Here is a 13,479-nt window from a genome sequence, read left to right as displayed (position 1 = left end):
CTGCAACCCCAAATCCATTACAACTCTGATCAGCAGAGTCTAAGGCTACTCTATGGTTTTTCACCAGAGCCCACCGCAAGGCAGGATGGTTTTTGCTGCATGGAACCCAGGTTATTTTAACAGAGTTTGGTGTTGGATAAGAGGTACAATGCAGGCAATACCAGAGCAGATAACAAGACAGCAGGAGGATACACAGAAAGTCAAAATCACAAAGCTAGGGGATGTCAGGAATATTAGAGGTCAGTAATAATAATAATAATAATAATCTTTATTTATATAGCGCCAACATATTACGCAGCACTTTACAATTTAGAGGGGACATGAAACAAACAATATCCGACATTACATAGTGACAAAGTTCATTTACAATTCAAATCTGGGGAGTGAGGACCCTGCTCGCAAGAGCTTACAATCTATGAGGAAGTAAAGGAGACACAAAGTGTAACAGTGTTTGTTCTGTACAATGGTCCGGCCATTTTTATACACATGCGGTGGTAACATAAAGCTGCATGAGCCGGTCACCAGCCAGTATCCGTGTATGACGGACATGAAGAGAAGGAGTGTGAGGGAATCTTATTCTGATGACTAATCTAAAAGGAGGGCCATGGAAAGGAGTCAGATTAGGGAATGTTATAGGCCTGTCTAAATAGATGTGTTTTCAGGGCACGTTTAAAACTGTGGATATTGGGAATTAATCTGATTGTCTGGGGTAGCACATTCCAGAGGACTGGTGCAGCATGAGAGAAATCCTGGAGACGGTAGAGGGAGGTTCGGATTATGGAGGATTTTAATCTAAGGTCGTTGGCAGAACGTAGAGCCCGAGTAGGGTGGTAGACAGAGATGAGGGAGGAGATGTAAGGAGGTGCAGCACTGTGGAGAGCTTTGTGGGTGAGAGTAATAAGTTTGAATTTTATTCGGAAGGGGATGGGCAACCAGTGCAGTGACTGGCACAGATTAGAGGCGTTGGTGTAGCGGTTGGTCATAAAGATGAGCCTGGCTGCTGCATTGAGGATAGATTGGAGAGGGGAGTGTTTAGTGAGGGGAAGACCAACTAGTAATGAGTTACAGTAGTCAAGACGAGAGTGAATCAGAGCAACAATGAGAGTTTTGGCAGTTTCCTCCGTAAGAAAAGAGCGGATTCTGGAGATGTTTTTGAGGTGAAAATGACAGGAGCATGAAAGTGATTGTATGTGAGGAGTAAAGGAAAGATCTGAGTCAAAAATAACAGCGGGCGTGCTGCTTAGGAGTGATGATAGTGCCACACACAGAGATTGAGACATCAGGTTTAGGGAGGTTAGTAGATGGTGGGAACACAAGGAGCTCAGTTTTAGAAAGATTCAGTTTCAGATAGAGAGAGGACATAATGTTAGAGACAGCGGACAGACAATCACTGGTGTTCTGTATTAGAGCAGGGGTGATGTCACGGGAAGAGGTATATAATTGGGTGTCATCAGCGTAGAGATGGTACTGGAAGCCAAATCTGCTGATGGTTTGTCCAATAGGAGCTGTGTAGAGAGAAAAGAGCAGCGGACCTAGGACTGATCCCTGAGGAACCCCGATATCAAGGGGAAGAGGAGAAGAAGTGGAACCAGCAAATGACACACTGAACGAGCGGTCAGAGAGATAGGAGGAAAACCAAGAGAGAGCCGCGTCCTGGAGGCCAATAGAGTGGAGCATGTTAAGTAGGAGTTTGTGGTCTACAGTGTCAAAGGCTGCAGAGAGATCCAAAAGAATCAGGAGAGAGGATTTACCGTCCGATTTAGCCGCCAAGAGATCATTTGAGACTTTAGTAAGGGCAGTTTCTGTGGAGTGTAGAGTGCGGAAACCAGATTGTAAGGGGTCAAGAATGGAGTTAGCAGAGAGATAGCGGATAAGGGGAGAGTAGACCAAGCGTTCCAGGAGTTTGGAGATGAAGGGCAGATTTGAGACTGGTCGGTAGTTGGCAGCGCTGGATGGGTCAAGAGTTGGTTTTTTCAATAATGGGTTTATAATGGCATGTTTAAAAGCGGAGGGAAAGATACCAGAGGAAAGAGAGAGGTTAAATATTTTAGTCAGGTGACTAGTGACAGCTGGGGAGAGGGACTGGAGGAGGTGTGAGGGGACAGGATCACTAGGGCAGGTAGTAGGACGAGAAGAAGAGAGGAGCCTCGAGACTTCTTCTTCAGTTATTGGGTCAAATGTTGAGAGTGAAGAAGAGGGAGTGCGGGAGGGAAGGGGATCGATGTTACTAGGGGACTGGGAGAGAATATCATGCCGGATGTTGTCAATTTTAACTTTAAAATAATTGGCCAGGTCTTCAGCACTGAGATCTGTGATTGGCGTCTGCACTTTAGGACTAAGGAGGGAGTGAAAATTATCAAAGAGGCGTTTTGGATTGTTAGATAGTGTGGAGATGAGAGAAGTGAAGTAGACTTGTTTGGCGCGGTGAAGGGCAGTACCAGCTGGTAGCAGAAAGTTCAAATCCGTAAGCAAGGGGTAATCCAGAGAAAAGCCGAGGTCCAATTTCATGAAGTCAAAATAGCCAAAAGGTACAGGGTGTAGTCAGTAGATCGATCAAACACATGGAAACCAGGAAATACACAAGCAAAAAACACAGAAGTAACCCAGGTTTAAGTACTCCACCATTACACCTGATAGGAAGAAAGACAGAGAAAAGGGATAGGCTGAACAACTAAAATCAGAACCGCCCAGAAGCTAGACTAGTAGTCATGGTAATCTTAAAGGTACGGACCTTTCCTAACACCTAATCAAGATACCATAGTTTCCTTTCCACCCAAGTGAAAGTGTAAGGGTATGTGCACACACACTAATTACGTCCGTAATTGACGGACGTATTTCGGCTGCAAGTCCCGGACCGAACACAGTGCAGGGAGCCGGGCTCCTAGCATCATACTTATGTACGATGCTAGGAGTCTCTGCCTCGCTGCAGGACAACTGTCCCGTACTGTAATCATGTTTTCAGTATGGGACAGTAGTTCCACGGGGAGGCAGGGACTCCTAGAGTCGTACATAAGTATGATGCTAGGAGTCCGGCTCCCTGCACTGTGTTCGGTCCGGGACTTGCGGCCGAAATACGTCCGTCAATTACGGACGTAATTAGTGCGTGTGAACATACCCTAACAGGCTTCCAGTCTGGTTTTTATCTCTGAAGAAATTCCTGTATTTAGGACCAGCCATTTAGATGCGTTAATTTTATAATAAGACATGTCGCTAAAACTTTGAAGTAGAGTATGGAGGACCACAAGGGAAGTCTCCAGGGAGGATATGGCCAGGATGAAATAATTGTCAAAAAGCCCTATTTTATGTTCTATACTGCCAACTGTAATTTGTTTAATGGCTGGGTGTTCCCCCACATGTTGAGCAAGGGGTTCCATTAGGAGATCAAATATTAGTGGGGAAAGCGGACACCCCTGTCGTGTGCCATTAGAGATGTTAAATGGTCTTAATAAGGTGCAGGTTTGTGCTGATGGGGAAGAGCAAAGGGCCATTATGGCTTGAAGAATGTAACCCCAATGGACCCTGTCATATGCCTTTTCCACATCAGAAGTGAGAAGCAAGAAGGTGCTTGAGTTCTATGAGCCTCTGCTACAATATTGATTAAGCATCTATTTCCATCCGAGGTTTGATGACCCTTGACGAAACCAACCTGGTCATAACACAGCATTATTTATTAATTGCTCAGTGTCTAGAACTGGGGCTAGGGAAACATCTGCATTTAATTTGCATATTCTGCCTATATTCATCTAGGTTTTCTATTAACCCCTTCAGGACTGAGCCTCTTTTGGCCTTCAGGACGATTTTTCAAATCTGACATGTGTCACTTTATGTGGTAATAACTTGGGAATGCTTTTACCTATCCAAGTGATTCTGAGATTGTTTTCTCGTGACATATTGTACTTTATGTTAGTGAAAAAATTTGCCCGATAAATTCAATATTTATTTGTAAAAAAACACCAAGATTTGGAGAAAATTTGCAAAAATTAGCATTTTTCTAAATTTAAATGTATCTTATTGTAAAACAGATAGTAATACCACACTAAATAGTTACTAGTTTACATTTCCCATATGTCTACTTTATGTTTGAATCATTTTTTGAACATTCTTTTATTTTTCTAGGACGTTACAAGACTTAGAACTTTAGCAGCGATTTCTCATATTTTCAAGAAAATTTCCAAAGGCTATTTTTACAAGGACCAGTTCAGTTCTGAAGTGGCTTTGAGGGCCTTATATATTGGAAAGTCCCCATAAATCACCTATTTTGAAAACTGCACCCCTCAAAGTATTCAAAACAGCATTCACAAAGTGTTTTAACCATTTAGGCGTTTCACAGGAATTAAAGCAAAGTAGAGGCGAAATTTACAAATTTCATTTTTTTTTGCCAAAATTCATTTGTAATAAAAAAAATTCTATACCACAGAAGGTTTTACACGAGAAATGCAACTCAATATTTATTGCCCAGATTCTACAGTTTTTAGAAATATCCCACATGTGACCCTAGTGCACTAATTTACTGAAATACAGGCCTCAGAAGCAAAGGAGGCCGTAGTGGATTTTGGGGCCTCCTTTTATTTAGAATATATTTTAGGTACCATGTCAGGTTTGAAGAGGTCTTGTGGGGCCAAAACAATAAAGAACCCCAAAAGTGACCCCATTTTGGAAACTACACCCCTCAGGGAATTTATCTAGTGGTATAGTTAGCATTTTGAACCCACAGATTTTTCGCTAAATTTATTTGAATTAGTATGTGAAGATGAAAATTTACTTTTTTTCTGAAAAAACGTAGAAATGTTTAATTTTTTTCAAGGAATAATAGAGAAAAAATACCCCAACATATGTAAAGCAATTTCTCCCGATTATAGCAATAACCCCCCCCCCCCATATGTGGTAATAAACTGCAGTTTAGATCCACAGCAGGACTCAGAAGGGAAGGAGCACAATTTGGATTTTGGATTTCTGATTTTGCTGGAATAGTTTTTAGTGCCGTGTCGCGTTTGCAATGTACTGGAGGGAACAAAATAGTGGAAACCCCCCAAAAGTGACCCCATTTTGGAAACTACACTCATCAAGGAATTTTTCTAGGGGTAAAGTTAGCATTTTGACCCCCCAGTTGTTTTGCTGAATTCATTGGAATTATTCTGTAAAGGTAAAAATCTACTTTTTTTCTGAAAAAAGGTAGCCATTTTTACAAGGAATAAAGGAGAAAAAGCACCCCAATACTTGTAAAACAATTTCTCGTGATTACGGAAATACGCCGTATGTGGTAATAAACTGCTGTTTGGACCCACAGCAGGGCTTAAAAGGGAAGGAGCGCTATTTGGCTTTTGGAGCTCAAATTTAGCTGAAATGGTTTTTGGGTGCCATGTCGCATTTGCAAAGCCCCTGAGAGCCCACTCCATACATCACCCCCCACAGTACGACATGCTATGTCGTGGTGCGTGAAGGGGTTAATGTGCAGCGGATGGTACAGAGTGAAAATTAAAATTTTCCACTGATATGCCATTTTAGTGCACTACATGTTATGCCCAGTTTGAGCCACTGAAGACAAATACCTCATAAAATATTAACCGGGTTCTCCCGGGTATGGCGATGCCATATCAGTGGACGTAAACTGCTGTTTGGGCACGATGTAGGGCTCAGAAGGGAGGGAGCGGCATTTGGCGTGCACATTTAGCTTGTTAGTTCTGTTTGGCGTTTTACTGGTATTTCAGTTTATAATGTGGGGGCATATGGAATCTGCGCGGAGTACATCAGGGCATAATAAGAGGGTATAATAATGGGGTAAATAAATAATAATCCGCGGATGTGTGGCCGGTGTCGCACTGATAAATGGCGCCCAACCTTATCCGCTTTTGGAACACTCTGCACATTTTGCATCGCCATATTCTGAGAGCCAGAACTTTTTTTTTTTTTCTCCACCGGAGCGGTGCGAGGGTTTATTTGTTGCGGGACAATCTGTCGTTTTCATTGGTACCATTTTGGCGTACATGCAATTTTTTTGATCACTTTTTATTCCATTTTTTGGCAAGCAAGGTGACCAAAAACCATCAATTCTGACAAAGTTTTTATTCTTTTTTTTTATGGCGTTCACCCTGGGCTATAAATGGGGTCGGTACGATTACGGCGATACCATATGTATATAATTTATTTATGTTTTGCAGCGTTTGTGCAATAAAATCACTTATTTATAAAATAAATTATTTTTTTGTGTCACCATATTCTGAGAGTGATAACGTTTTCATTTTTCAGTCAAAAAAGCTGTGTAAGGGCTTGTTTTTGCGGGACGGGTTGTAGTTTGTATTGGTACCATTTTGGCATACATGCAACTTTTGATCACTTTTTATTGTATATTTTGGGAGGATTGGTGACCAAAAAAATATTTTTTTGCAGTGTTCACCGTGCGGGAAAAATAATATCACAGTTTTATTTTATAGTTGGGGTCGTTACGAACGCGGTGATACCAAATATGTGTACTTTTTTTAACGTGTTAATTTTTTTTTCCTATAATAAAAGACTTAATATAGGAAAAAAAGCATTTTTTGTTTTTTGTCACTTATAACTTTTATTTTTACACTTTTTAAAAACATTTTTATTATCTTTTTTTTTTGTTTTTTTACTTGTCCCACTAGGGGACCCTTAGACTTGCAGTCTGATCGCTGCTGGAATACATTACATTACTTACGTAGTATAATGTATTCTAACTGTCATTGTGACGTGACAGTCACACTGACAGGAAGCCTCGGAGAACTGGCTGGAGGTTGCTCCTCCGAGGCTTCTGTACATGGCAGCCCGGAGGCCATTGTCTGGCCTCTGGTTGCCGTGATAAGGATCGCAAGCCCCCGCAAATGCATGTGAGCGGCTGCCGATCTGCTCTAAACCTCTTTAATGTGGCGATAGCAATCGACCACCGCATCAAAGGGGTTAATTGCCGATTTCAACGGCGACAGGCCGCTGATCGGCAATGGGGAGAGGAGGGCAGACACCCTGCACAGTTAACCGCCGCTGCGTTGTAGCCCCGCGTGTCGGTTAACTGTTAAAGCGCGGACGTAACTGCACGCCCAGGTGCGCGAAGTTACTGCTCACCTGGGTGTTCATTTACGCCAAGGTGCGGGAAGGGGTTAAGGTTTTGATATACCACACCGGAGTGACACCATAATTTGTAACAAAGGTAAAAATATTGAAAGCCCATTGGGAATGATAAAGGGCATAGGTGTAACAATAGGGGGGGCAGAGGTAGCAGTCGCACAAAGGCTTTGGTGCCTGACAGGGCCCTAGTTCCCGAGGGAGCCCAAAGGCCCATTTATCACATAAAAAAAACCAGTGTTTTTGAGTTCAGGTGTTTTATTCACACCTATCAAAGGTCAAGCACACAATCATGCAATCTCCTTTGCCACAAGTCAATTGATAAAATTTCTAAAAGATCTTTCCTGGTCAACTGCAAATATTATCTATTATTGTGAAGAGGGAGCATCTAGGAGTAACAAGAGCTCAACCAAAAAAGTGGTACACCATGTAAACTTACAGAGCGGAGCCACCATGTGCTTCTGCATGTGGTACGTAAAAAAATCCCCTATCCTCGGTTGTATCACTCACTACAAAGTCCCAAACTGCCTCTGGAAGTGAACTTTGGGAGCATATGATGGATGAATCTGGGTTTGTCGGATGCCAGGATAACGCTACCTACTGGGGTGCAAAGTGCCTACTGTAACGTGTGGTGGAGGAGAGATAATGGTCTGGGGCTGTTTTTCAGGGTTTGGCCCGTTATTTCCAGTGAAGGGTAATGTTAATGCTATGGCATACAAAGACATTGTGGACAAATGTATGCTTCCAACTTTGTGTGTTCACTTTGGGGTAGGCCCTTTCCTGTTCCAGAATGACTGTGCCCCTGTGCACAAAGCGGGCTCCATAAAGAAATGGTTTGCAAATTTTTTAATATAGGGGAACTCGAGTGGCACAGTCATGATCCCAACCCCAGCCTTACCAGTAGAGTGAAGGCTGTTATAGTCACAAAAGGGGCCCAACACCATATTGACTCCCATGGCTTTGGAAATAAATTTTCAACAACCTCGTATAGGTGCGCTGGTCAGGTGTCCATGTTCTTTTGACCATAAAGTGTAAGTTGCACATGTTACTTTAGGTGAGGAACATGTACAAATTTTGTATTGGGGCCCAGGAGCTTCAATTTACCCCTCTGATTGTGATATATTATATATATTTTATTCTGAAACATTGATTATTTTCCCGCAAGAGAATATTGTAATTTTTCTTTGGCTCAGCTTTCAATATCCTCTGACAAGGCAGCTCTCAGAAGAGTGGATCAGAGTGGTAGAAGTCAGTAATATTAAGTTATTTTATTATACCAATTTCCTGTTTTATTATAGTAATCCAACTTCGCCCGAACATTTCTTTTTATTTCACAGTTAACAACAAGGCCTTATATCTCAGTCTTATAAGCTCGGTTCACAGAAGGGCAAGCTCCAAAAAATGCTAATACATTTCTCTAAAGTCTATCTACAATTTCAAGATACTTCTGCATAACGAAAAAAATGGCATTATTAGTTACTGTACATTATACATCAGCGCTGGATTGTCGGGGGAAAGAATACGTGATAGTTATTTACTATTATGAGGGCACTGTGGCTGTTTCTGTTGTAATTTTCTTTGTATGTACTTGTTATAGGGGCTCTGTTGCTGTCACTGTTATGTAGGCACCATGGCTCTCATTGTGATAGGGTTGTTGCAGCTATCACTGTTAGGCCTTATTTACACGAGATTAGTTCACGTACGTGGCACGGACCTATGTAACTCAATGGGGCCGTTCAGACAGTACGTGATTTTCACGCAGCGTGTGTCCGCTGTGTGAAACTCACGACATGTCCTATACTTGAGCGGTTTTCACGCATCACACACCCATTGAAGTCAAATGGGTGCGTGAAAATCACATGCGGCACACAGACGCACTTCCGTGTGCTGCGCGTGATTCGGGCAACAGTTGTTCAAGGAATGAAGGCAAAAATAAAAGCATTTCCTTCATTTCTGTTTCTAAATGTAAAAACAGAGTGTCATAACGATGCCATATGCGCAAAAATCACGCAGCCACGCACCATTCACTGATGACCCACAGAACTGCAAATCGCACACGTTCGTGTGAATTTCGCCTTATAAGCGCACTGTGATGTCACTATTATGGGGTCTATTATGAGGTTTCTTTGACTGTCTTTGTTATGGAGGCTCTGTTGCTGTCACTGTTATGGAGATACTGTGCCTGTTATTGTTATGGAGTTGCTGTGACTGTCATTCAATCTCCTAACTAACTATCAAGTACTATATGTTGGCATCAATGCCCAGCAGATTTAAATTTAATTTCCCCATCAGCCCTAGATGTGGGGTGGCGCTGAGGTACAGAGCCTGGCACTGTACATAGGTTCACATTTGGGCTACTCAAATTTGTTAAGGTAGCGGTACTGTTGGTCATATTCCTGATTCCACCTTCTATTGTAGAACAGATCTGTGAAATGCGAATGGATGACGTCTACGCATTTTTTTAAAAACTTTTTTAGATTCTGCAGACCTTACTGGCTTTAAACTATATACTTTATACCTTTATATAATTCTGGTTTCATTTTTGTGGCCCATATTTCTCCACCTGTACACACTTTTCTTTTTTATCTTTTCTTCACTCTTTTTTCATTACTTTTCTGTCTCCTATATCTTTTTTTAGTCACATCTGAATCTGCAATATATCATCTTGTCTAACACCGACGTGTTGACCCTTTTTTTTTGCCAGATTCAAATTTAGATTTTACCTGCTTTTTTATTTCTGTATTTTAATGAAAGATGCTCTATCATGTGTTATGTTCATGCTTTTTTTTTTTGCAAAATAATAAAAACAGATTATTTTAAAAAAAATGGTGGATCTAATCTTGAAAATCGTAGTATTATATATTATACAATCCATTCCTGAGGTGAGCAGGATTAAATAGTCACACCTTTTAAGTGGAGCTAATATACTAGGAGCTTTTATACTGCGTTTATCCATGTGAAGGGTCTGAGGTGGTGGTACATGACACATGGATTCCCTCTTTGGTGTTCTTTGAGATATGCACCCCACCCCCCTCCCACCCCCACACACACGCACACACACACACACACACACACACACGCACACGCACAGGCTCTGTACTGGGCATGATATAGCCTGGAGAGTTCCCTTAAGGCCTAATTTACACCGAGTTTTTTTGGCGCTGTTTTTGATGCGAAAGCCACGTCGGAAATTGGGCCAAAAAACGGCCGAAATCGCATCCCATTGGGAGACAGAGGCGTTTCTTTCCCGCCAGCTGAATAAAACGCTCGTGGGAAAAACAAGCGTAATGCCTTTCCTTCAGGCGTTTCCGTCTCTGACCTCCCATTGACATCAATGGGAGGCAGAGAAAGCGGTTGTCGCTGGGTTTTTGTCCGCTGTGCTCAATGTCATAGTGACATGTCAGAAGTTTTGATTGGTGGGGGTCCGAGCACTGAGACCCATCCGATTGCTAAAACGAAGCAGCTGAAGCTGGAAATAAATGTATCAGTGTACGGACTCAATAGAATGTCTATGAGCCCGTACTCCGATACATCAGCTTTCCGGAAAACGCCGAGCAGAAACTAAGCGGCTGAGCGCTCACACGAGGACTTCAGCTGCTTCGTTTTAGCGAATAGTAGGGGTCTCAGTGCTCGGACCCCCACCAATCAAAAATTCTGACATGTCACTATGACATCTCAGAAGTTTGTTAAACGTTTAGTTACACTTTAAAGAATGAGGATGAGATTAAAAAAAAAAGAAGTCTGCTTTTTATCCCAGAAACAGCGCCACTCTTGACCATGGGCTGTGTCATAAACACTGGTCTTCATGGGATTAATAGAAAAAAAAACCTGATGTTTGATTAGACTTCGTGACATCATATAACTGCATATTGACGTCATGTATTCATATCTGAGGATCTACATGCAATGTAATAAACCTTCATAATCTTTATGTTATTGCAGTGACTCTCCTCATCAAACATGCCCATTTCCGTGAAGATTATACTATTAAAATGCTATCATTACCTCTGATGTATTTCTGACAACCTTTGATGGCTGCTAAATGCTGTTAATTGCCGCCAGATGTTTCACTTGTGTTTTTCTATTTAAAGAAGGTCTCAGTTGGACAAGATATTTCTTATTTTTTAAGGAAATGCAATTCATTATTATTATTAGGAAATCTTGATATAGTGAGAAAGATAACATATAAAGTAAAAGGATTTTTATGCTGATAAGGTCAGGAAAATTCAGGGATGTTCTGGGATGTAGAGACATTTTTATGTTTGTATTGTGTTTGTTCCTATTTGGTTGGGACCGGAGCATATATTTCAGTCGTGGTGGGGCCTATACATAGAGGTGGGAGTTATGAACACTTCATACAAATGATAGCTATCTGGAGCAGCAGTGCAGAATAGGTTAGTTTCCGGTATAGAAAAGGGTTAGGTAGATAAGGTTGATGACTATCAAGATAAGTCCAATGGCTCTTTTACACGGGCCAATGATCAAGCGAACGAGTGCTTGTATGTCGGCTGATCGGATCTTTTATGCAGCCTAAAAAATGGATGGTCGCTTGACCGCAGCAAATGTGCTGCCGACAAAATAACGAACGATCATATAAACGATCATTCTTCCCCATACATTCCAGGCATAGCTACGATTAAGTAGAGCAAACAAGCGCCGATCCACATGCTGTATTGCCGATCGACATGCTAGCTATTAGATCCATGTGCCCTGATAGGACATATAACGTTAGGATTTGTCTTAGACGGACAACGCCGGTGCAGTTTTTGCAGCGTTTTATTTTTGTGTATCTCCCTTGATGATGAACAAGGTCTTATGCATTGACGTGTGAAATTTCTCAGAGTGGAACCACGTACATTATCTTCGTCTTGTACATTTCGAGAAAGGCTTTTGTGACATTTCTGAGAAATGTTCAGCATTTACGGTAGTTAAAAAAGAACTTAATCAGACAATTCAGTAATACCTTGGATAATGCAGTATGTGAGAGTTTAAATGCAGAAGAAATTACATATAATGAAGCACTTGAGCCCATTGTAAAGTCTCTATTATATGTTGATCAGGTTTCATTAAGGGAAAAGTTCTGGTAAAGTTACAGAACATGTATAGGGATATAAAATGGTTTCTATTATCTGGCTCTCTAATTACTTGTTCTTTGAGAACTTTTAGTATGCCAAGTCAGAGGCATGAGAATCACTGGCGCCAGTTATTTGTTTTTGGAGAAAGAGGCTAAGACCGTGCCAAGATCACACCGTTACTAATACTGGGGTTCTCCATCCAGAACGTAGCCACCCGGCTCCTATAACAAGCTATGGTAAAATTGTTGGGTTGTAGGTAATGCACATTATCAACAATGTTGCGTAGAATAGCACAACCTCCATTATTCATGCAGAATTCTACAATTAACACAGACTTCAAAACCGGATTTAGATTGATGGAGACATCCTATAGGCAGGGGGGACTTCTGAGTGTAATTTTTAAAGAATGCAATCATGAAAAAGGTTGTCTCAGCATTGATAGTGGTAGTATATTGCTAGGGTATTCCACCAATGTCCGATTAATGGAGGTCTGACTGCTGTGACCTCCGCTAGAAAGAAGTGGTAGCGGCGCTATGAAACTGCAGTGCCATTTCACGGTTTACTTTGGAGGCCACCCAGAAAGAGCTAAGTGGAACCGACAGATGACAAAGTGGCATGACGTTTCCCTAGTGCTGCTTTGTTCCAGCAATTGGCTGGGGTTACACTGGTTGGACCCTGCCAATTGGACATTGGTGGCATATCTTAGCAATGCGCTACCGACGTCTTTGACGTAACAATCCCTTTATCAGAGTTATATCATTTGTAAATCAGCAGATGGGTTTCATGATTAAAATATATATAATAAAAGTCATTGAGTCCAGATGGATATATTGTATGAAGTTTTTATTTTAATGATTTGCATCAATATATTGACATAAATGATGACATAATTTACAAAAGAATTTCATAAAATAACAATTCCAGTATTTCCCATAATCCTGCCAGTTCATTTACACGCTGATATGTTCTTATTTAAAGTAACACCCTCTTAGTTTCTGAAATATTTACCATTTAGTTTCTAAGCCCAGTAACCATGTTTTATTTTTTTTAACTGGTTCTCTATCACGAAGTTCCTGCTGTTATTGCCTATAAATAAATGAGATAAGGGTACAGCAGGGCTCCACGCAGGAAGTGACAGGGAGGCAGTACTATCTGAGCTTACATCATTTACAGAGAGAGACAGGGAGACAGTACTATCTGTGCCTAGGGCCGATTCTAGCTTTTCTGCTGCCTGAGGCGAAAATTAAAATGGCGCCCCCCAGATTTTGACTGACATTTCCCTGGCTGTCCTACATCACTATCAGCCTCCTCCAACTCTTGCGGA

This window comes from Rhinoderma darwinii, chromosome 4 (assembly GCF_050947455.1).
Source record: "Rhinoderma darwinii isolate aRhiDar2 chromosome 4, aRhiDar2.hap1, whole genome shotgun sequence".
Classification (NCBI taxonomy): domain Eukaryota; kingdom Metazoa; phylum Chordata; class Amphibia; order Anura; family Rhinodermatidae; genus Rhinoderma; species Rhinoderma darwinii.
The sequence above is the reverse complement of the archived record's forward strand: the minus strand, read 5'-3'. Positions refer to the sequence as shown.